Source organism: Paramisgurnus dabryanus, chromosome 9 (genome assembly GCF_030506205.2).
Source record: "Paramisgurnus dabryanus chromosome 9, PD_genome_1.1, whole genome shotgun sequence".
Taxonomy (NCBI): Eukaryota; Metazoa; Chordata; class Actinopteri; order Cypriniformes; family Cobitidae; genus Paramisgurnus; species Paramisgurnus dabryanus.
Genome location: NC_133345.1, coordinates 18,635,180 through 18,660,539, shown reverse-complemented (window position 1 = coordinate 18,660,539; position 25,360 = coordinate 18,635,180). Strand labels below are relative to the sequence as shown.

The window sequence follows — 25,360 nt, the reverse complement described above, 5'->3', positions numbered from 1 at the left end:
ACAACATGTCAGAAGAGTGTATTAAATCCGAACTGGATTTATTCATGGTACCTCTGACTCAGACATCTATTGAAAAAAATACTTATGTAGAAATACCACCTTTATCAGCACTATCAGACACAGCCCCGTTGGAGTTTTTTATAGCAGGAACCGGAGAGGATTATATCGATTTAAATAACACATTGCTGTTTTTAAGGGTGAAAATTACTAATCCTAACGGTACGGACATAGCCACCGGAGCGCCAGTGGGGTTAGTGAATTATCCTATTGGAAGTTTGTTTGCCCAAACGGACGTGTCGCTCGGGGATAGATTAATTTCGCAGAGTTCCAGCACGCATCCTTATCGCTGCGTCATAGAGTGTTTGTTAAACTATGGAACAGACGTTCTCGAAACAACGTTCTCCTCTGGACTTTATTATAAAGATTCGCCGGGTCATATGGACGCTACAGACCCAGCTGCTGGAAATAGAGGCCTGACAAAGAGAGCAGCCTTTACAGAGTCCAGTAATATCGTCGAGTTATTAGGACCCATTCATAGCGATATATTCTTTCAAGAAAAATTGATGCTTAACGGCGTGGATATTAAAATACGTATGACTAGGGCCAAAGATGAGTTTTGTTTGATGAGAAACGATAATATAAACTACCGAATAAACATTGTTTCAGCATCTCTGTTTGTTAAAAAAGTTTCAGTGTCACCAGCTGTGAGACTGGGGCACGCTCAGGCTCTGTTATCAGCTACAGCCAAATACCCCATCGACAGAGTGTGTTTGAAAAACTTCTCCATACCTGCTGGTTCCCGTGTATGTAACCAAGAAAACTTATTTTTAGGAACCCTACCCAAATCCATCGTTCTGGCTATGGTTGATAATGACGCTTTTACAGGCGCTTATAATAAAAACCCCTTTGCATTTAAAAACTACGATCTGGAATTCTTGGCGATCTATTCTGACGGTGTTCAGACACCTTCAAAACCTCTCCAGCCTGACTTTGGAAGCGGTGCTGCTGTAAGGGAATTTTACCAGCTAGCATTGGCCTCGGGAAAACATTTGAAAAATCAAGCTCTGTCTATCGATAGAGAGGCCTTTCTGCACGGATATACGCTCTATGCGTTTAACCTCACACCAGATGAAGAATGTGGGCGTCACGTGTCGCTAGTCAAATCAGGCAATATCAGATTAGAACTTCGTTTTAGGCAGCCTCTCCAAAATACGATAACTCTGATCGTATATGCGATTTATGATTCAATTCTGGAAATATCTAATCGCCGACAGGTTATGATTGATTACTATTAATCATGAACACTCTGCAACTAACGAGCCTAATGGATAAAATCTCATGCAATACGCATTTCCTTGGAGTGGTGCCGTGTGACCATTTACCAGATGACCCCCTAAGAACATTGCCTGCCATGGTCATAATTAATACACACCCGTCCGGACTCCCCGGCGAACATTGGTTATCTATTTACATAAACAAATACGGAGTGGGTTGTTTTTTTGACAGTTTTGGCAACAGACCGGATCATTACCGTTTTCCCCATCAAATCAATGACTTTTTAAATCTCAATTCTGTAACGGTGCAATACTCTGCCAAACAAGTCCAGGATTTCTCAACAGATACCTGCGGTCAGCATTGTGTTTTTTTCCTGTATAATATGTGCATGGATCGTGAATATGAAAATGTTTTAAAAAAGTATACAGATGATCTGCTTAAAAATGACAACATGGTATCGTGTTTTGTGAAAAAGATAAAACCGTCTGATTGTTATAAAAATGTGTTTAAATGTGTTCAGTGTGTGCAGACGGGATACATGTTTGTATAATGTTTTTATTCAATAAATACACTATTAACCAGAACAAGATTTTTCAGAAAGATTGTTTTTTATTTATTAATACAGACATTCAACAACAACAACATCAATGGAAAAAAAAATTAGAAACGTAACCATTTGTTATAATCTAGATTGGGTGATTTAAACAGAGGTTCATCCGATAGAGCAACAGATGCTCGAGCCCGTGATCTTCGTTTTTTACTTTTTCCGTAAGGAGCCGGCACACCAGATGATGTGGCCGGTGATTTAAAAGACTGAACAGCCTGTCTGACTGCATGGTTTGGTAGTATAGAATAGGGCAAATTTAACAATGAGATCGCCTCTAAAAACTCTGACCAACCTACAGGTCTGTGTTCGTCTTTGATCTTATGCGAAGCGGTAACACTTTTCACTAAATCAAACAAATGGGACCCATGTATAGGTCTTCCCCTAAACACAAATTCCCCTGAACCTGTCCATGAAGATACATCTTTAGCTTTAGACATTTTATCTAAAATGTATCTGATGTTTTTTAAACTTTTTTGTGGAGCATTGTTTAACACATCATTCACAACATCCTCTGCATCATTAGCCTTAACAGCCAAAGTAGTTTGCTCCTTATCTGTGTGATCAGAGGGGGGAAGGCTTAATGTTAAAGTGTTGACTTCACGGTCTCTGTGTTTTGCGATTGTTAAAAATCTCTGTAAGGCGTTCGAGTACAACTTTGCTTTTTCATAAACATCCAAATCATTTCTGTGCAAAATATTTCGTATAGATTCATCCATATCGCTCTCGACATTCTGTTGAATAGATTCACGAGGGGATTCGGTCTTTAGTTTATCCAGTTGATGCTGTGGGACTAGATACATTTTCTCCGCAAATTCCATTCTCTGGTCTTTATCTAGAGGCAATCAGACTTGTAATAAAAGGGATAGCGACGCTTAGGAGGGGAAGAAGGAAGCCACCCTGCTGGTTTATCAAACGTCTCTTTCTCCCCACACTAATCTTCTTGTCCGCAACGATTTTTATCTCACGTTTCTTCTTTTTCAATTTTTGGTACTGCACATGTTTTAGAGGTATATGTCCGTGTAATAAATTAAGAGCTAGTTCGCACAATGCCACAACGAAATCATCCGTGGCAGATTGTAGAATAACACGTCTCTGTTTGGGTGATGATTTTAATAGAAGTTTTAAAAGAGGGAGGTTTCTACAAAGCCTATCAGACATTTTCAAACTCTTTGTTTTCTTTTCCGGACGTACACCACTGGGTGCGGTGAAAGCAAATCTGTTCTGAGACGATACAGCTCCGGTGTTTTGGCTTTATAGTCAATCATAAGATACCCAAAAGGTTGACTGGTCGCGTCTTTGTAAGCCTCCATAAAATATTTTGTTTCTCCGGGGTACATCTGTCTGGCTAGAACCATGACCTGATTTGTGTCTCGGGGTTTTTTAAAAAGAATTAGATAATTTGTGTTCAAAGCTATAGTCCTGCTCGACTTTCCCTGGCAAAATAAATTCTGTACAATATAAATAACGCTCAAGTTTCTGTGGTGTACATACTGAGTGAATGCCTTTTCCACTTCGATGTTTCCAGAAGCATCACGCATGACATCGTCTAGAATTAGCAGAGATGTTTTATTAACAGGAAACAAATGATCATCATTCAGAGTCTGTGGAATCCCTTCAACGAATTTAATTTTGTACATTCTTGATATTTCTTCATACATTTTTTGCCAACATTCATATATAATTACAATATTCTCAATCTTTTCAGAAATCAAATTTACAGCATTTTCCAACAACATCTTAACAAAGATTGATTTCCCACTGTTGGCTGGCCCCGCTACAATTAAAGAGAATGGATGCTGTAGCCTAAAGTCATGGTCTTTAGCATCCCTGGCACCTTTATGCCCAAAAACGTTATCAGAATCCATACGGTAACGTCGTCAGATTTTCTTTGTTTATTACTCGCTTGTTGTATACGAGTTTAAACTTCTTCACAACTGTCTTGTTGTGGAGCGTGAGGTGTCTTTTATTCCTCACAATGCTGTCAGCAGAAGCTAGCACGTGCCTGTCACGATCACCCTCATTAACATAATCACGGACAAGATCAACCAGTGTGTCTAATGTGATAATTTGGGAGTTTGTATAATTTTGCACGATGCCTTTGGCCTTTAGGACAGAACGCCCCTTTGCGGTACGGTAAGCGTATGTTTTTGGACCGCACGACACAAACTCGACCGCAAAATCATCATCCCCAATTTCATCAGTCAGATTACCTAGATACGGCCCCAGCGGGGGGTCCCACTCGCCGTCTTTAGACGTGAAAATCACGCTGTCGGTATCGCTGTAAAGCACACGCTCATTCAGCCTGTCCATAAGGTCATACAACTCTAGACGCGCGTGAGCTGTGGTAAAGGCGCCTAGAAATATGTTTATGTCACGCGTGCGCGCGCCTTTGCCGTTCGGATGGATCCATTGCACTAGAGCGACGTTGTCTGACACAAACGAAAAGTGTTTAATCTCGTACGCCATGCCAAAAATGTATCTCGTAAACTCTTCCGGATGCAACACTGTGGTGGGCATATTTTCTCTCATAGAAAAACGACCCCACAAACTGTTTAACAACAGCTTATTGATAGATCGTCTCGCGGGGTTAAGGCTTATCTTATCAGGATTCATTTGTATCCCCTCTTTCTCAAAGTAATCAGCAATGTAGGCATCTTTGTCCTGATCTGTCACTACGTGTGCGGGGTACCCACTGGCCTCTTGCTTGTATTGTAAAAATGTTTTGACATATTCACAAAACAAGGTTTCTGAGGATTGTGGAAAATGCCACACTTCGTCCACTTTTGTCACCATGTAACCCTTCTCGATAGCCTTTAACAGCTCGAGACTTACCCAACACCCTGAAAGCGTTCGCTGCTCATCTGTGTGATCGCAGGGGGTAGACTGATTCTGCTGCTCACAGCAGGTTGCGCAGAGAGGGAAATTCAGTTTATTATTGGCTCTGTATGGGAGCACGGGGTGCAGCAGGTTTCTTGGGGGTAACACTGATGCCTTGATAAGCCCGTAATAATTTTCAAGGGGTTCAAAATCTTTTAAAATTATCTGGGGATGTCCTATCGGGTAGCACTTCTTGGCCTGACAGAAGGGATACAGACTTGTAAAATCGACATATCTGATTTTCTCACCTTCGGCGGCTTTATGATAGAGCTTGTACGCGTTAGTGCGTCCGCCAAATAGAGCGTCGCGGGGTTTCAGTCTCTCGGGGTGCGTGTAAGTGGACATAAACGCTATTACGTCAGGATCAGACTGCTTAGCAGCGTCCCATTCACACTCCCACATAACCTCAACATTCAACCCATACGACTTCTCCAAAACATCCATTTTGGCCTCATGCTGTCTTCTGTGTACAGCGTGCGTCAATTTTGTCACAGGATGAATATCATATTCATTATATTTGCACGTATGACTGTGCCAGAGGCATCCTAAAAATTCCAAAATATAAGTTTGACCATCTTTCTGAAAAAGCACCATCCACATGGTAGGATCCGAACGACATTTCACCACGATTTAGCGCGTGCTGTACATCGACGCCTCGCGAATGACTGACATATTCAAGCCATTCGATGGAGGCGTTTGAATAGGCTTTGTTCTTAGTCAGATAGGCGCCGTTGTGCGTCAACGCTAAGGTGTCTCTCTCCAGATAATGGGTCTTGTACACGGCCATGCAGCACGATGCCAGAGTTGTGTATCTGAAGGGGTCAAGGGCGGTGCACTGTATAAACTCATCACGATATTTCATGCACGCCTCTCTCAACAAAACAACATCGTTCTTGCCGTAAAGTGCCAGCTCTTTTTTAAAGTCAAAAACTTTACACTCTACGGTCTTGTACCAATCGTCAAACTGTTCCCTGGCCTTCTCTGACATTGTGTCATATCCGTACATTTTTTTGTCCGGATAGGGGCCTATGTAGTTTTCATTTTCCACACGGTTAAAGTGATGTGGAAAATAGCCCTTCTCTGCACAGGTCAGATTCATGGCAGATGCTGTCTTGGCTAGACTCATTGGGAGAAATGAGAAGCTATCGATAAATCTTTGCTTGTAGCTTTCGTCAAACATAAATATCAGACGACATCCTTGCATCATGATTTTAAGAGTGAGCCCCACTTTTGTGAAATATTCCAAAAGAATAAAATTGTCAAAGCCAGAAGCGTTGTGAGCTATCCACGTGTAATCGGTGTACCTAGGGTGTCTGAATCTCTGCACTAGCTGTGCGATGCATTCGGGGCCCTCTGCCGTGAATTCTTCACCCGCAAAAGTGATGGCGCAAACAAAGTTTGCAACATGCTTGCCACCCTCGTAGCGAGTCTCAAAATCATAGAAGATGTACTTCTCACTGGGTGTCTCGAGCCTTAGGGGCTGAATAAAACATTGATGAACCGCATCGGGTGTCAACTCCATGCCACAATGCAAACACTTCTCCGGTGTGCATTTGTGCGGTTTTGGCTTGTCACCGCTAATGTAATAGCGCTGATTACATGTTGGACAGTATTTGGTCACGTCACACTGGGCATACTGTTGATTCAGTGGAGGTTTTTTATGCATATCATAACAATATTGGGATTTACAGTACCTCAAACAATCAGCACAGTGTATCGTCTTCGCCGTGTGTTTGTAACAGTCGGGGGCATTGCATATGTCACAGGCGTATCTGCATTTATGATCTCTCTTATTAGAAAAGCCCGCATAGCAATAGTCGCAGACGTACTTGCATCCGATAAATGCTGTCAAACTTTTTATCATGAAGTAATGACTATCGGACAGATAGAGAAACACCGTCTTGTAGTGGGGCTTATTTTTTGTCATGTATTTTTCCAAACCACCAGTGCTTGATCTGTGAAAAACTACAATTTTGATGTTTAACAATCTCTCAAACAAAGCGACGTCATTAAATCGTATCATATCTTGGATTGAAAATCCAGCCTTTTTTTGAATGTCAGCAGCTATGGGCATTAATTCTGGGTCTGTTTTTTGGGGGTTCAAAAAGTGTGCCAGACAAAGTGCGAAGCATAGCTTGTCGGACATATTTGTTGGGCAAAAAAGATTCATTCTATTTCTTTTTATAACCTCATTGTGTGCTAGATCGCTGAATTTTCTGCGAGCACCACCACCGCCGTTTTTGCTTCTTACAATAGACACGTTTAACATCAGATTGTCATCAACGCGCACGGCCCTGTTGCTTTGCATGACTCTTTCAAGCTGGTCTGACAGCGCGGAGACGCTATAATCGTTAGCGGGCGTAAGCATCGCATTTATATCCGACATTAATGACTCTCCGCGTAATAAAACATTTATAATACCCCCATCACCACCTAATATTCTAGATAGAGAGACTATTTCATTCAGAACACCATCCAAAAATAGCACGTACGATGCCATATCTGTAGAAGCTATTGCCCTCAGATTTAAACTCCTAAGTATTTCCACACTTTTAAATCTTGTACGAGGAACGACGGTATAACCATTAAATTCACCCCCGTCTCTCACAAGCCTCTCAACGTCTTCGGACGTTAGACCCATATCAGCCATTTCAGAATTGTGGTGGGGGTCGGCCGCCCCCTCACCACCGTGTTGAACATGTAAATTCTCGGATGCCCCGTCGTTTAGATCAACGACTGGAGCCTCTGGATCAATTTGATTATTGATAAATACAGCTTCTGGAACCTCAAAAACTTGATGCGTATTTAAAACATCAGGATCTAAGACCATAGTAGGCTCTGGAGGGGGCTGTGAAATGGGATCGAGCATACTTATCAATTCTGCGAATTCGGCTGAATTACGCTGATTTCCATTCATAGCTCTGACAGTTTCTATCAGTATTTGCATTACCAATTCGTAATCAAATATATCAAGCGGGGATTCATTGCGCCTTATAATTTTATTCGCATGACTACAACCAGAGTCCGAATTACGTTTTTGGGCCATTTCTAACACAATATTCGGAAACACAGTGAAACCCCAAAATATTCAAATAATCAAACAATGTAAACACAATAAAACTAAACCAACAAAACAAACAATATAGTTAAATCAATGTAAAAACTCTAAACCAAAATGAGTATAAAAACGGATTACGATGAAAAATAAAACCAATAGGTATTAAGGACACAAGTTTAAAACAACAGTAAAGCAATATATTTAAAACAATGAAAAACTCTAAACCAAAATTAATATAAAGACTGATTATATAAACGATGAAAACTAAACCAAAAATATAACAAGAACACAAGTTTAAAACAACAGTAAAACAATATGTTTAAAACAATGAAAACTCTAAACCAAAATGAGTATAAAAACGGATTATATAAACGATGAAAACTAAAACAATAGGTATTAAGAACACAATTTTAAAATAACATCAAAACAATTTATAATAGTCACTTACCCTTGTGATTTTAAAAAACGATCAGCTCTGTGGACAAATCAACACAGGTATCCAATATCCGAAATGTTTAAAATCCAATATGACACAAAATGTTTAAAATGTGCCCAGACAAATCCAAAAAGTCTCTGATTTTCTCTTTTTTAAAGATACGTCCAAAGTGTTGTGGTCGGTATCCTAGTCTGTAAACAGATAAAAACAAGTTATTAGGACAAATATCTAAATAAAACAACTTTTTTCTTATGCAACATAAACGTACCGTGGAGATCCGCTATATATATTTTGCAATAGTACACACAACGTTCGCTTTGCCGCTGATATCCAAACCTTTAAAACAGATAACACATGTTATTAGAAAATATTTAAACAAACCAGTTTGTTTAAATCTATTGTAACAGGATTAAATAAATACACACCGGACAACACGCTCCACTCTGCGTCTCTTTTGTTCCAAGATTTCCTTGTTACACTGCTGATGGTTCTAGTCACGGTCTGACTTTTTTGTTCATTCCACTCTTCTCCGCGATTTACCAGGAATAGTTAATACCAGTTTAGACAATTTCGCTGCAATACCAGAGATTGAATTTTTAGTTTTTAAATAAATCAGACAAAATACTGGAACGAACACAGCGAAACACATACGTACCAATAGACTTGAGTATAACAGCTCTGATCCATCCAAACTGATGCCGGAGATCTCTTGTCGCTCCCCAATAAAGGTTCGGTCATAAACTTTCAAAGATTACATCACACGACCCCCACACAAACACACACTGTCATAATATCAGCATCAGAAAACTTTGTGTCTGAACAGAAAATAGACTAGTTCGATAGAAAATATCGGCTTTAAGTTTAACCAGTTACATCTAATCACATATATATACATATATATATATATATATATATATATATATATATATATATATATATATATGATTAGTGATTGCCTTTAAATAAACTTTTGATGTTGCAAAACTTTAGATTCAACAACACACCCGCAGTGTGACACGCAGTATTGAGAAGCGCACGGGGCGAGCAAAGGATGGTTGAGATCTGACATCAAATGTCAATAAACAGCAAATGTCACAAACACAACCTGTCATTAAACATAACAGCATACGCGTGACATAAAACACACTCAGGAAAAACAATCACTCTAAATGACCGGCAATAAAACCATTAAATACTTTCTGTCTAAAGTTGACAACTTGTACAGATTTTGATTGATGGTCCCGCCCCCCTGTCAAAGGGTCATAAAAACGACCTGTCAGATAGCAACTGTCACCGGGTGGGGGAGGGGGTCATAAAAGTTTGACGAATGCCGTCCCGCTACAACTACTTGTGTCTCTGTCTCGATCTCGCCACTGTCACAATGGACACAGATTCGCTCTTCTTTTGGGAGCCATGTTTGTCTATGTCGGCCTTTCTCTATTGCCAGACTGTGATCACTGAGTCTGTATTTAGTGAGGATTCGTCTCTGCTTTACATCTCTAACTGTGGAGAGATATTCTGACAGACTGTATCTTCTGTTTAGTGCCCCACCTTCACTTTGTCCCACCTCTGCTTATAGACGTCACATGCCGATTGGTCTGCGCTGCGCAGCAAGAAGCCACACAAGCGCTGAGCGTTGAGTCAAATTATAAGACGAGCGTAAGAAAATGACAGAGGTCTGGTCAGGGAATTAACCCAACACAAAAGTGAAAATGATAGCAATGACTCTTTAGATAAGATCTATAGACATGCACATCAGTGTTTTATTTGTCTGGAGAAAAGGACAATTTGATATCCAAAATAGTGTCCAACATAATACTTACTCTATCAATATACTCAAATAAGTAGGGCCAGGGACGGATTGGCAATCTGTGCGTTCTGGAAAAGTCCAGAACGGCCGTTCAACGGAGGGCCGTCGCCCGGCCGGTGGCAAAAAAAGTCTAATAACGCAATATGAACAGCCAACAGCAGAGGCACTAATACGATCACTTATATGCTGCTAAGTGTAAAAAAACAAGGAAGAAGAGTCGGCCTACTAGCCGTGATTGGTCAACGGATTCCCGGAATTCGTTAGCGTCTATGTTTGCGAGCCTGAGCATCCACAGCCTGGTCATGATGAGGGACAGACCGAGTTAACTTCACATCAGCAAGAGCTAAGTGCCAGTAGTAGCAGGACACGTGACATTATAATATAATATACACGATATAAAAATAAATTAAACTCGCGTGAAAATTAAGGTAATGCGCAACTAGTGTTAGAGAAAGACGTGATGTGAGTGTGTGCGCACGCGCGTGTGTGTGAGAGAGAGAGAGAGAGAGGCGCGGGCGCGATTGAACAGCGGAAACATAAAAACAATACATACTCTGTCATTTTGTTCATATGGGACATAATTCAAACGGCAAAGTGTTTGCTTATATTTGTATACAGTCGCAATAAAACAAAACATTTTGCTTTTGTCAAACTGTAAACTCTTGTCAAACTGTAACCTACAACTGTCATCTAACCAAAATCACACACATCAAAGCAAAAAATATTTATCCAACCCCGTTTGAAATCAGTCTGTGGGTGGACATTCATCGTATTGCATTGGTTTTCATTTCTTTCATTGACTTTATTGTACTGTATATGAGAGATTATAGTGAGCTCACATTTTCTGCTACAATTAGGCTAAGGTATTGAATTAAACGGGTAAATATCAGGCATGCATTGCAACCACTCTAAACGTGCTAATAAGAAAGGGGGCTAAATAATTGACCAAATATTAGTTTAACCAAAAAATCCTAGCTTGCACTTTCTGTCTGTCTTCCATCAGAGTGCATTTTTTCCTTGTCTTTCATGTTTGAGTTTAGTATTGTGGAATTGGCAAAGACCTGGTGGTTGTTTGTGAAAGCTGTACAGACAAAATTAATAGGCCTAGCTATTTTCATTATTTCACAGCCTTATTATACATCAAGTAAGGGATAATCCACGGCTAGCCATGCATTAAAGGGTTTTAATGCACGACGTAGAGGCGAAGAACCACCCGACGCGTAGCGGAGGGTGGTTGCCTCTGCGAAGTGCATTAAAACGCTTTAATGCATGGCTAGCCGTGGATTATCCCACTTATACCTTGGTTATTTGCCAAGTTAACGCTGCAAATAATGTTTACAGTGTAGTTTTTTAACAGAAGGGTAAAAATTACGGTCATTTTCTTAAGTTAAGGCTCGCACTCCGTCCGCTTTAAATAAAGTAGTGCCATTGTATTGCTTTTATTTAAATGAATTATCACATTTATTAAAATTCATTAGTAAAAGAGGGAGACAGAGAAGAGAAATGAAAAAGGACCCGAGGGAGAGAGAGAGCGAGAGAAAGAGAGCGAGAGAGTGAGAGAGAGAGATGCGTGCGCGAGTTACCTGTGGCTGTGTGCGTCTCTTTTTTAAAGTCTATCCCCTCGTTGCTTCGAATGTATTTTGAAAAGTTGACTGACAAATATGAAACCAGACAAAAGCCTATGTAAACCTTTTAAATCAAGTCGTCTTATTTCATTGTGCTTTGGCTTTACTGCATACAGTCTGTTAGAAATAGACATAGGGCTAGGTCTTAAAAAATATCTAGCCCATAGAATACGTTTCTTTGCTGTCGGTAGCCTATGGGCTATTCCGTTTCTGCCACTCTGTTGAATATGCAACAGGTAGGGGAGGAGCTGACGAGATCTTATTTAGCTACGGGAAAGGAAACACTGATCTCAACAACGGTAACTTGAAAAAGTATCTTTAATATTTAAATCAGATAATTATAATAACGCATTATAACATTAAACGTAATAATATAAAACATAATACCATGAAACAAAGTAATATTTATGAAAACATCCCCAAAATAGCTCCTGTAATCTTTTCTTACACTGACCTCATTATTTATTCAATTACAAAATGGCAAGTCTCCAGCAGCAATACGTATATTTAGTTTTAGATGTTCTGTTTATATTATGTTTTAGACGTTATGTATGGTACATAAATAAGATGGTTATACAGTAGGTATACAGTATTTTAGGTTTATTTATCACTTGATCGTTATTCCTTCGGCGCAGCAGTTTAATAATCTAATTTTGGCGGTTCTGTGACATCAGCTCATTCAGGAGTAAAACTCACGTGCAAAAATCTACTTGAGATGAAAGATTAAAGTTCTTATGACATTTTACTCCTGCGACCCGCCGCCATTAGGTGAGTACACTTTTATATGCTACAGATCACGTTAATATTCTTATTATACACTTTATACACTCTTTGAGTGATCCCTGTATTTAATATGTCTGGGCTAAGCCCCGAATGTCCTTCAAAGCTGGAAACGCCTCTGCATATAGCTAACTTAATGATTCTTTAATTGATTTATTAAAATAATTTATGAATGACAGGCAACAGTGACAAGGCAATCTTTATTTGAACTAATCATGTCATTTATTTATGTAAAGTGTGAAATAAAACCGGCGCACTTTAAAGAGAGACGCACTTACGTCTCTCTCTCTCGCTCGCTCTGTCTCTCTCGCTCTCTCTGCAAGTGTAACTGTGTTACTATGGTAACCAATGTTTATAGTAGCGGATTAATTTCTAACTGTAATCAAACTGACTGGAACTACCTGTGCATTAAACGGTTTTAATGCACACCTTCCAGCCAATCAGAATCGAGTATTTAAACAGACCATGGTATAAAGTTTAATATGACATGGACAAAATATTAAATATCCTTGTCTAATAGTCTGACAGTATTGTGGCATAGTATCAGGACATCCTTGTGTCTGTTGCGCACGGCTAGGGGCGAATGGCCGGATGATGGGCCTATTTGGGAAAAAGTCCAGGGCTGTTTTTTAGCCCCAGTCCGTCCCTGAGTAGGGCCTACATGCACTGCTATCAAACGTGATGTGTTTTTGGTGTTGTAATCTGGAACTTGGTGTATATCAAATGTGTTTGTTAAATGTCTCCACATGGAAACGGAATGCCCTCCCCCCGCACAGTCCTGCAATGAGAACCAGAAAAACCGGTTTCTAACCATTTTATTTACATGTGAATAGTGAGAGCACCCCCTCAGGAGCTGTAGCAGGGTTTTTGCGGGGTCTTTATAAGCTTAAGCCAGGACTTAGTTTAAATAGGAAATATAACTAGTTTTAACAAACATGCCTTACTAAAAACATTATTTGTCTGCATTTTGAGGCAAAAAAGGGCATGGCCGCCCGGACCTCTGTAATTTTCTGACGCGTATTTGACTCAATGCTCAGCGCTCGTTTGACGACTTGCGGCGCCACGCAGCCCGATCGGACGGCATGTGACGTCTTAGCACCGCGAGACAGTAGGCCTACAGTATGCTTTTGAATAGATCTCGCGGTAGTGTGATGTCACAGGCCAACGGGTTTGCGCTGCGCCCCATTAAGTAAGATAAAGTGAAAATTATTCCTAGATGACCAATAAAATCATACCAGGCAGACAGCAAAGGAGGAAGGATACCTCAGTTAGTGGAAGTAATAGGTTAAATTGGGCCGGAGCGCAGCTCCGCCTCCTCGGGTCCACAACACACCTTGCCGGAGCTCCGGTCCGTCTCCTTCAGCAACAGGGTTTGACGCAAAGCGAATAATAACGTTTTCATTCATAGGCTTCAAACTCGTGCTTGCGGGGCACCCTCGACAAAAATCATTTTGAGAAATCATGCTTCTCAGAGGTCCACTGTGTTTTTAATCCCGTCTGAATCGGCCATGTCTGTGTTTTTCTCTGACGACCTCTGTAATCTGTAAATTTCAGAGCATTTTACCTACTGTTTCACGCCGAACTCAGAGGTCATCTGAGAAATGTAATCCCGTCCGGATGAAGACGTCTGTGTTTGCTCGCAATATGTTTTGAAAACGCGTTTCTTTTCATGTTTTGGCAAACGTGATCTGCCGACAGGTCTCACTAACGCACGTATAGACTATTGTACTTTATTCCTGAATCCCATTCATTCAGATAGCCTATGGATTTTTTTCCATTCGGCGGAATAAAATAATTAAATTAAGACAGCTGAATATCATACACTGTTAAGACTGGACAAAACGGTTAGTTTTGTAGGTGTTCAGCTTGGGAGTTATACTCGGTTTAACAAAAAATGGGAATAATAATACAACAGAATATTTGGAATTGGGGCAAGCAGAACATGAATTCACAAATCACAAAAAATGTAAAATTAGATAAATTAGTTAATGATATTGCGCAAATGCTCTCGGTCTCTTCAAGGTCTACGCGAATTAGAGTTTTGTTATAAGACTCCGTTATACATCACGTTTTTGAAACTGTAATAATTGCTTTCTTCAAATTAATATTATTTGCATTTAACATCAACTTAAAAAAATTTACGTTTTACGCCTAACTTGAACTATGATGTACTTACTATTTTTACATTGATATTATTTGAGTAAATGTAGGCAAAAAAATAAATTAATAATAAGTAGAACAAATGTTAATTTTAAAAAATCCCATATAGCCAACAGGTTTTAATCAGCAACAGAGAAACTGCGCCTTTTGCCGATGAAAAACACCTCAGAAACTCCTCGAATTTATGAATTATTACACTCACAATATGATTTAATTTACTTACTACAAAAATATAACTCATTATACAAATTTATTCAACACCATTGCACACTTTATATCGAGTTTCATACCATGTAAAGGAAAACATGATAATATAAAAAGTACAGTAATGCAGAAAAGCGCATTACAACCATGTCCAAGCTATTAAAAACGTTCAGATGCAAAAATGAACTAAATGTACAATTACATAAACTAGTTAATGATATTGCGCAAATGCTCTCGGTCTCTTCAAGGTCTACGCGAATAGAGGTTTGTTATAAGACTCAGTTATACATCACGTCTCTTCTAATTGCACAGAAAAAATGAATCAAATAATCCGCATTTTAGTCGGATTTTTATGGAGAATAGGCTATGTGACCGTTTAACCCACGTGGACCGAACAAGAAAACGTATGCTTTCATGGAGTCCGTGTATGACATCTATTTTATTTAGTTTTACATATTTTTATTTATATGCATTTAATAATACCGTAAGATCACAATGTATACACTGTAAAAAATGATTCAGTGGCTTTGTAAATGTAGGCTATCTAAAATAAATGATTAAAGTAACTTAATAAAATCTTTTAATTTCAGTTATGTGGGTTTTTTTTAGTTAGACAAACCAAAATTAATGACTAGAAATAGATATTTTGTTTAAAATGTACATATTTTATTTGATGTATACGCCTTAATAATATAAGTATTTAATTTACAGATTATTTTAATCAATATATTTGATAATGTCAGAATTATATATTTAAGTTTTTAAACCTGTAATAATTGCTTTCTTCAAATTAATATTATTTGTATTTAACAACAACTTAAAAAAAATGTACATTTTACGCCTAACTTGAACTATGATTTACTTACTATTTTTACATTGATATTATTTGAGTAAATGTAGGCAAATAAATAAAATAATAACTAGAACAAATGTTAATTTTAAAAAATCATATAGCCAACGGGTTTTAATCAGCAACAGAGAAACTGCGCCTTTTGTCGATGACAAACACCTCAGAAACTCCTCGAATTGAATATTTACACTTACAACATGATTTTATTTACTTACTACAAAATATAACACATTATACAAATTTATTCAACATCATTGCACACTTTATATCGAGTTTCATACCATGTAAAGGAAAACATGATAATATAAAAAGTACAATAATGCAGAAAAGCGCATTACAATCAAGCTATTAAAAACGCTCAGATGCAAAGATAAACTAAATGTACAATTAGATAAACTAGTTAATGATATTGCGCAAATGCTCTCGGTTTCTTCAAAGGTCTTTGCGAATTATTTTGTTATAAGACTCCGTTATCGTCACGTCTCTTCTACTGTAAGTGTACACAAAAAAAAATAAGACGAATGATCCGCGTTTAAGTCAGATTTTTATGAAAAATATTTGACTGTTTATGTAACTGGCAAAAGAAAACTTCGCCAACCAAATGTTTGTCAAAAAGCTTGCATGTGACATCAAAGTACTGCCAATGCACCAAGAATCCCTGTCATGTTACTTCAATATCATATAGAATGCTTAAAGCATAAAGTCGAGCACACATTGTCGTAGTAGGCTATGCCCTACTTGAAACACGACTGCCCTCTACAGGTTTTTTATTTCCTGCGTCCCCCACCAATTCCCCCTTCTGCGGGATCTCGCAGAATTTCGGAAGTGCTCGCGGCATTCTGCTTTCAGAGACGCGCATTTTTAAAGGCCACATCTGTATGTGTGACACACCTTTGCTCCTCATATGCCAGTCTGACTCCTTGTACTGTGTGTAATGATGTTGCATGTTTGCATACAGTGTAGAAGGATGTGTCCAGCTGCGAATCTAGGATATAGACAAATAAAACAAACATGTATTCAGTCAAAAAGACATATTATAACAATAGAGTACAACGACTATAACTCGTTAGACTATTCATTAAAACGTTAATGTATTACATATTACATGGCCCAACATTAGCAACACACATTACGTGTTTACTTCGTTTCAAAATCTAAGAAAGCTTCAAGTAAATACAACAGTAAAATACATATAACTTTAAACAAATCATCTGTACTAAGAGATTCTTGAGTTTGATCATGAGAACAAATTTTACCCGTAACAGTTTAGCTGGTAACTTAGCAAGTTTGTAAACATGTCTAAACCAACATTGATAAAAAAACGGTAGTTTGCATAATTCAACATACACGTATTACAACACAAAACAATTAGCTTGCAAGCTTAGCTCTACACGCACATTATGTTAATCTCCGGTTACGTAACGTACTGTAAAAGGCAAATAATAAACGTGAATACTTACAGCCTGTGATCCAGAAGTGCACAGTAATCCAACTTTCAGGAGGAGACGTCGCGCAAATCCAGCTTCGGTTCATGAGAAGCAGTTATTGTGAAAACTCCGTGAACAACTTCTGACTGGATTTTTCCTGAACCGTATTAAACATGATGTCCTCTGTGGAAGTCCAAAAAGTGCTATTTTGCCCTCGCATCTAAAGAGACAGCGTCTACTCGAGAGATTTAATCGCTTAAACGATGAAACAAGAGTTTGCAAACAGAGTCAAAGCAGGGACTCCCAACCTCCGCCATTTTAGCTCTCTTCTGACTTGGCGCTCTCCACCCCCGTCTTTGAGGGCGTACCCAAGCAAAGCAGAGAGGGCTGAACTATGATAATGTTGGTCTTATCTACGTCACTAATCCCAGGAAGTAAACTGTTGCCTACAATCCGAATGTTTTTTGTAGTCCTCGAACGTTAGAGACGATAACTCGCGTCATCGTTTTCTTTGAGAGATGTACTTTTTGAATATCGTTAGCATGTACTAATACACACTTACACACAAAAGGATGTTTAAAAACGTGTATCTCATAACAGGTGCTCTTTAAGAAATACGTTAAAAAAATCTTATTTTAATAAAAAAAAACTACATAGCAAAGAAAAACTGTGAAACAACATAAAAGCTAATCATTACCACATTATCTACTGAATGAATTTGCCGCGAATTTGGTCAGTTGCCTATTCAAAATGTTAAAGTTTAAACCAACATATATTAAACAAAATTTATCAAACTAAAACTTATGAAGTAGAAAATAACACACGTATTCAAATTTTTTCACACAAAATGGAAAAATTACGTTTTAATAGGAGCTTACCTTTCGACGAGAGTGAAAAGAAAATGGACGCAGACGAAACTTCTGTTCAGAGTCAAGATTTGAGAGCTTGAGGGGTGGAGCTTGACAGTGTAAAGTTAACGAGGCAGAACATAGCACTCAAAATTTTCACCAACACTAGGGGGTATCTTTCACTATTTGTTGTTACGATAACTCCAAAAGAGTAAATGTGAAGTAACACTGCGTAATTAACACTGCCAATTTTACTGTGCACAAACCCAGCAATACCATGCGCCCTAAGATTGTCTGCAACAACACACTTAGTCCAGGCAAACTAACTCATTTTGGAGCAAAAAATAGAAGTAATTGTAAAAGAATTTTTTTTAGCATAGATCATTTCTATGAGGTGTACAGAACAACATACTAAAAGTCCTAAGAAATCCTAGTTGAGGAAATATGTTAACTTCTCATCAATCCGAAATGTGTGCCAATAAGGCCAGACTACAATACAACCCAATGGGGCTATTTTTCCTTTACTCCTATCAAAATGAAACTTTACACAATGAAAGTACCGATGAAAAGTAAAATTTTTTGTATTACAAGTTGCTTTGAAAATTAAATTTAATATGCAAATGAGCTAATCGAATATGCCCAAAATACACCCAAAAGTAACTTTTTGGTATTACAAGTTTCTTTTGAAATGAATTTGAATATCCACATGAGCTTTACACTTATTTAATATGTCCTAATTTGCATAGGCAGAAACACCATTCATATGTTTGATAAATATATCGGCCCAATGTTCATCCAATCATCTGCTGCTTTTAGACTGGCCTCTAACCTGAAAACTGCCTGGCTTGGTAGTTCCTGCCAGCTGTATAACCCCCGCCGGTATAATCTTCAGGGTCACGGAGGAACACAAGCCTGAACAGAAGGGGAGGGTTGTGTGTTTTTGTTTTTACATTTTTTTATGTTTTTTATCCAGCCTGGATCCTCAACCCCTTCTTTGTGGCTTTTGGTTCGGGCACCCCCATATAATTTCCTGGTTTGTTCTTTACTTGGTTCTTCCCCTCTGGGTTATATTCATCTGATAAAATTGCCTCATCTGAATTGCAGCACTAGCAAAATCTGTACAATTTAAATGCATGTTAAGAAAATAGATCAATACAGTAAATGCATTAACAAAACACAAGAAAGACTGATTCCTTTTTTCTTAAGGTCAATAGTATAACAGCATAAATGTACCTGAGGTTTCCTTGCAGCATTGATATGGGTAAAAAAAAATTGCATTGCAAAATACATTCATTACAATGCAGTGCAATTGGCCATTTATTTTGTTGGGGCACTATTATGGGTCAGTGCTGAAACAGTTTATATAAAATCCTCTTATGTTTCTGAATTTAAATGACATTTTTATTAAGAATGTGTAACTGATTGTTTTCCATACTTACATTTTAATCAGGGAACGAAAACACTACCGTATTATAGATTTTTATTTAAAAGCAACTAAATGATTTCAGACTTTTTCCATTCAAGATGACACATCGAGCTCTTCAAACAATCCAACCCCAATCATTTTGAGGCTGTAATTCTACATCTCATCTATTTGGCATAGGAAAGGGATGGCACTGAAAAAGGTAAAGAATGACACTAGCTTTCTCAAACAAGCTAAGGTGTTTAGCCAGTCACAGGAAAATGTGGGAAAAGGCATCATCATTGCAGGTGAAAAAGCTCTAGTATCACTGTATGGGGGCAAAAGGATGAATCACTGGACATGCTTGTCACGGTTTATGAATTCATTGTTTCCTTCCTGATTCACATGGCTGTGTTGTGTTTGTGTGTGCGGGTGTGGGTGTGTGTGGCACTTACCTCCAGCGCACCTGATTGTCATCAACTCGCTCCAGCTGCAGCTCATTGTCTCACCTATATATACTCACTCTGTTCTCATGTTCCTTGTCAGATCGTTGTGGATGTCAGTGAGGTCTCGTGCTGTGTGTTCCTGTGTTCCGGCTCTCGTGTTCGTGTCGTGTTTTTGGATTTTGATTTCCACAAGACCGGAGTTTCCTGTTTTCACGCTGGCCACCTCAACTACCTGTGTCACCCGCTCTGCTGTTTGCATCCACCTATTTACTCTGTGTTCAATAAACCTCTTAACTCGCATTTGTTTCCTCTCGTGTGTCATAACAATGCTAAGATACAGGCAATTCTTTATTAAATTAACTCAGAACTCATCTCCAGTGGAAGCTCAATCTCTCCCTCCAACGTCAGCAGCTGCAAAGTTCCATAGTTGTCGGGTCTTTTACCAAATGATGAAGTGGAAAGGGGGAAGTGAACCTATGGACCCAAAACCTTGGGGGTGCCATGTTTTGGATGGGAGATTAATGCCAATAATGACTGATCAGCCAAGCAGCGTAACGAGCCAACACCATGTCAATTTTTTCCCAGGCTGGGAGGACCAGCTTAAACCAGCTACTACCTTAAATCAGCAAAAACCAGTTACCAGCTTATGCTGGTCTTAGCTGAATTTTTCAGTAGCGATCGTTAATCACTGCTATGACTAAACACATACGCATGGGTCTAAAAGGTACCAAATTGTGAAAAGCGCTATATAAATAAAATTGAATTGAAAAAAATTAAATACATAAATAAGATGCTCACTTACATTATAGGCTATAGCGTTACATTATAACCACATTATACTTTATAGCGGCATTTTCCGGGCTTCAGTTCTGGATGGCATGATGCACACAGTAGCTCTAAACTTCAGCTCAATCATTACATACGCAGAAAGATTGATCTATACCATTTAAAATCATGTTTACTTACTGCTGCACTTTTGTAGTTGATAGTTACGTCCACTGTAGTTGCAAGAAAGACTGCAGCACAAAGAGATGCACATGCAAAAAACATGGACCCCCTTGCACTAACATTTGTGTAGAATGTTGTGGTAATAGCTTTACAAACTCACAGTTGCCTGATTTATCAGATGAATATGACCCAGAGGGGAAGAACTAAGCAAAGAACAAACCAGGAACTGATATAGGAGGTGCCAGAACCAAGAGCCACAGAGAAGGGGTCGAGGATCCAGGCTGGATTTAAAAAAAGATGTAAAAACAAAAACACCAAAAAACAAAAACACCAAAAAAGGCCTCCCCTTCTGTTGCTACCTTGTGGTGGTGGGGAGGCTTGTGTTCCTCCGTGACCCTGAAGATTATACCGGCGGGGGTTATACAGCTGGCAGAAACAATTCATTTCAAAAGAAACTTGTAATACCAAAAAGCTACTTTTGGGTGTATTTTGGGCATATTCGATTAGTGTATACCTCATTTGCATATTAAAATTAATTTTCAAAGCAACTTGTAATACAAAAAAAATTACTTTTCATGGGTACTTTCATTGTGTAAAGTTTCATTTTGATAGGAGTAAAGGAAAAAATAGCCCTATTGGGTTGTATTGTAGTCTGGCCTTATTGGCACACATTTCGGATTGATGAGAAATTAACATATTTCCTCAACTAGGATTTCTTAGGACTTTTAGTATGTTGTTCTGGACACCTCATAGAAATGATCTATGCTGAAAAAAATTATTTTACAATTAGTCTGTCGTAAAACGCTATTTTGCCTGGACTAACTGCACTGTACCCTTTAAAGTTCTCCCCAACTTATAACCTTAGAACAGCACAGGTTTTTTTGTATGAGATAATTGATCAAAGGATTCAAGACTTTGTCAAAACCATAATCTTTGACATCATTGCTGTTAATGAGAGCAGCTTAATAAATGCTGAATATAGAGGAGTGGTATAGCCATGGGGCAGACTGCCCAGAGTCCAATACATTGGACACACTTTGTGTTTTTTTCGTGAAGTACCATGGGGGTTACAATTTTCAAAATCATCAATATACAAGATCAGGGAATTTTTTTTACAATTTCTTTTACAGTTATTTGACTCCCAAAATGATCTGTACAAACGTTTCCCACCCTCTTCTGTTTAAAATTCTCTTTTAAATTTACAGCCTTACTGAGTATTATTATTTCACAAATAAGCAATTGCTGCAGGGATTTTAGTAAGGGGACATACTGAAAAGACTTTCTGTTGTTTCTGATTGTTTAATATATATTCTACTGGTTCTACAACATTGAAGTTTTTTTTTTCCCAAGCAATGTCACATTTGTTGGCAGAGACAAGGAACTCAGATTTGGATATTTGTTTTCAACAGCTGTCCGCAGCCGCGGGTCAACAGCTGACAATTTCACCACTTTCAGTTTTTCAACATGCAATGGTGCTTTGAAGAAATGTTGAGCGTCCAAAGCAAAAGCAATCATTGATTGATGTCTACTTGCCAACGTTTTGAGGGGATTTTTGAAATTTCGAGCGTCGTGCACCACCCTCTTGAAGAAGCTATGCTTCGCTTCATACCGCATTGTCCACAGATCAGCCAAAGGCCCAAAATAGTGGATCAGGTTTGGATAATGCTCAAGGTAATGATGTTTAGGTAAAAGCCTCTCATCTGGAAAAACATCAGTGAACAACTGGCGATGATCAGAAATTTTACTCTCTAGATAACAGAGAGCTTCTTCTGATAGCTTTGAACTAACCACTAATTCCACAATGTCTTTTTAGTCCATTAAAAGTTGCCATGCTTTTTCATCCTCAGGCACCATACCACCTACCATGAGAGGAAGCGGTCTAATTAAGGGCCAATTTTCATGTGCATTTCCTCCAACTGTTTTTTTTTTTCAAGTGAAAGGTCTGTGGAATTCTTTGAGGGTGATTCACGTTATCTGAATATGAGTGTTGAAATTGTTGGATAATGTTATTGAGCTGTTCAAATGTAAAGTACTTGGTACCAATCAAATTCTGCAGACACAAACAAAGCCAATTCCCTAGGTATTAGCCCTTCAAACAGATTGTGCAAAACATCTGGAGGGAAACGAGTGATGACATGAAAGAAGGATAGGTGTATCTGAAGAACACATTCAGCTTTCACACCATGCACATTTGTTACAAACTCATTGCTCTTTAACTCAGCAATGCATTGATCATGTTGCTCAGGACATCTGAGTGGAAAGAGTCCCTGCCTAACTTCTGTGGTCTGAATGTCTTTCAAAGATGCTAAGCAAAATCTGCAGAATTTTTCAACACGAAAACTTTCCTGAAAACCTGCAAGTCCATGCGCACCAAGATTGTCTGCAGACACATTAAGCACAGTTCCCCTTATTACATTAACCATGGTTTAACTATGGTTTTTGAAAACCATGATTGTCAAAACCATGGTTATTTTGTGGTTACCACAGTTTTACTACAGTTATCATGGTTTTTTGGTTTTCATGGTTAATTTTCGTAAGGAAAGTTACGAACATGAAGGCGCACCTACTGTAAATTAAATTTCACAGGTGATAAGGGATATTAATCGTATGGCCGAGGGAGTAATGGAAAGTCTCTGCGACTTTGTGAAGATAAATGCAACTAGTAGGCTACGTTTCATTTTAGGCTTGTTCTCATGAAAGCAAAATCTTTATTTCAATTTCAATTTTATTCATGGAAAACCCCTTGAGATGCAGCATCTCGTTTTCAAGGGGGACCAAAAACATACAACAAAAACAATACATTCAATACAATACAAACACAAACATTACAAGACAATTCTGCTCACAAATCCCCGTCCCCTCCCAGAGCCATTTCAAAGTCTGCATTATACAAGTGTTTACAAGGACAGTTGTTTCAGGAACCATAGCAAATTACAAAGACTGAACAAGATATTTCAAGGAGCCATTACAATTAAAAGCATTTACAATCATTTTTCAAATAGATTAACAAAGATGTTCTAAAGTAGCCTAAAGTAGTATAAGATCTCACAGATGGAGGTAGATTATTGCAGTCTGAAGGAGCCTTAAAACAGAAGGAGTTTACTAAGTGCAGACCCCTTATAACCCTAAAAGACAACATTGAATACACAGTAATATTCAGCAAACATTTTATTAATAAAACAGTCTGTGTATAGGCAAGCAGAAGATCCCAGAATAAGAACACAAACCGCTAAAGTGCACGTTTGTTTCCTTTAATGAAAACTAGCACATTCTGAGCTTTTTTGCTTGACATGCTTATTAATAATATATTATAGTGTGTAGTGAATTTAGTGTATTTATATCACTTCTTAATGCAGTAAACAACGTAAAGAATAGGCCTAAACTGAATAAATAACGACTTTATTCTTGTTAAATAACGACTTTATTCTCGAAATTATATTTATTCGGACTTTTATCTCGTTAAATTATTCTCGAATTTTAATGACTTTAATCTCGAGATGGTTTTATTTTTTATTTTAGCATGGCCTTAATCCTCCTTCGTACACTTCAGAACTTTTCTCAAGTAGTGCCAATTGGATAGAGAGGAGACTCTATCTGAACTGTGAATCCCAATTCAAAATTACCCAATAGACTGCTGTAATTTTATGCTTCTTTCTAGAAGTTCCCAATGGATTGGCAATTTCAAAATCATCAATATAAAACCCAAGTGAAAGTCTAAAATCTTGACCATTTACAAGCTTGTTAACTTTGAAATACTGACCATCAAAAGGTGAGGTGTAGAATCCTGGTGTCCCCTCTTTTATGGGAAAAGTATTTTCAAGAACATCAGGGGCCTCATTTATAAACGTTGCGTACGCACAAAAGAAGGCGTACGCCACTCTCTACGCAATACTTGTTATTTATAAAAAGCAAACTTGACGGGAAAATGTGCTGTCCGTCACGCAAGCTCTGACCCAGGCGTACGCACAAAAACGGGTGAAATGAGAAATGGCGACACCATCGGCAGATGGAAGAAACACGTGAAAGTGAAAATGACAACACTGCCTCTCATAAATAACATGAAGACTTCATAAAGCAAGTCTCACAATTAACAGTCTACACGAAAACCCATTTGATCGATCAGCAGTGAAAAAAAATAAATAAATCGAAAATTACAACAGAAATTCAAATGAACACATATTTGCTAAAAGAAAAGTGAAATATGTTCTGCAATAATATTGGCATGTTGTGCAATTCATTCTCATAAAGAATATAGTTAACAGAACGAAATAATGTACAAAACTGATATTCTCGTCAATGTGTCCGTCTGGCGGAGCAGATATAGATGCAATTACATAGACAGACAGATAGACAGATAATTAAGGAGATATATAGATAGATAGATGTATTAATTGTCCACTGGGGAAAGTTGTTTTCATAGTAAACCATATCTTCATAATCTACGCAATTATGGTATTCATGCATATGCCTTTAGTGTGTTTTATTTTTGATAAAACAATGTATGGCATATGTCTCAACCATTCAGAAAGCAACAAGAAATTACATTTGCGCTGAACAATGTCCCATTTCCACGTCGATTATTACCGACATCTGTAGCTTGTCAGATG

The 25,360-nt window shown here is 38.3% G+C and overlaps 2 long non-coding RNA genes across 2 annotated transcripts in view; both read right to left on the bottom strand.

The window, feature by feature from the left end:
- Positions 1 to 17,437, bottom strand: part of LOC135746378 (uncharacterized) — a 45,095-nt gene extending 27,658 nt beyond the window's left edge. The window contains exons 1-2 of the long non-coding RNA XR_010531533.2: positions 17,143 to 17,437; positions 16,574 to 16,667 (exon numbers count right to left, since the gene is read on the bottom strand). This is a non-coding gene — a long non-coding RNA (uncharacterized lncRNA). The remainder of the gene's footprint in view (positions 1 to 16,573; positions 16,668 to 17,142) is intronic.
- Positions 8,520 to 9,040, bottom strand: LOC135732123 (uncharacterized). The gene is made up of 3 exons (XR_012337293.1): positions 8,909 to 9,040; positions 8,679 to 8,826; positions 8,520 to 8,589 (listed from the first exon to the last, which is right to left on the bottom strand). It is a non-coding gene; the product is annotated as an uncharacterized lncRNA (long non-coding RNA).
- Positions 17,438 to 25,360: the final 7,923 nt, after the last annotated feature.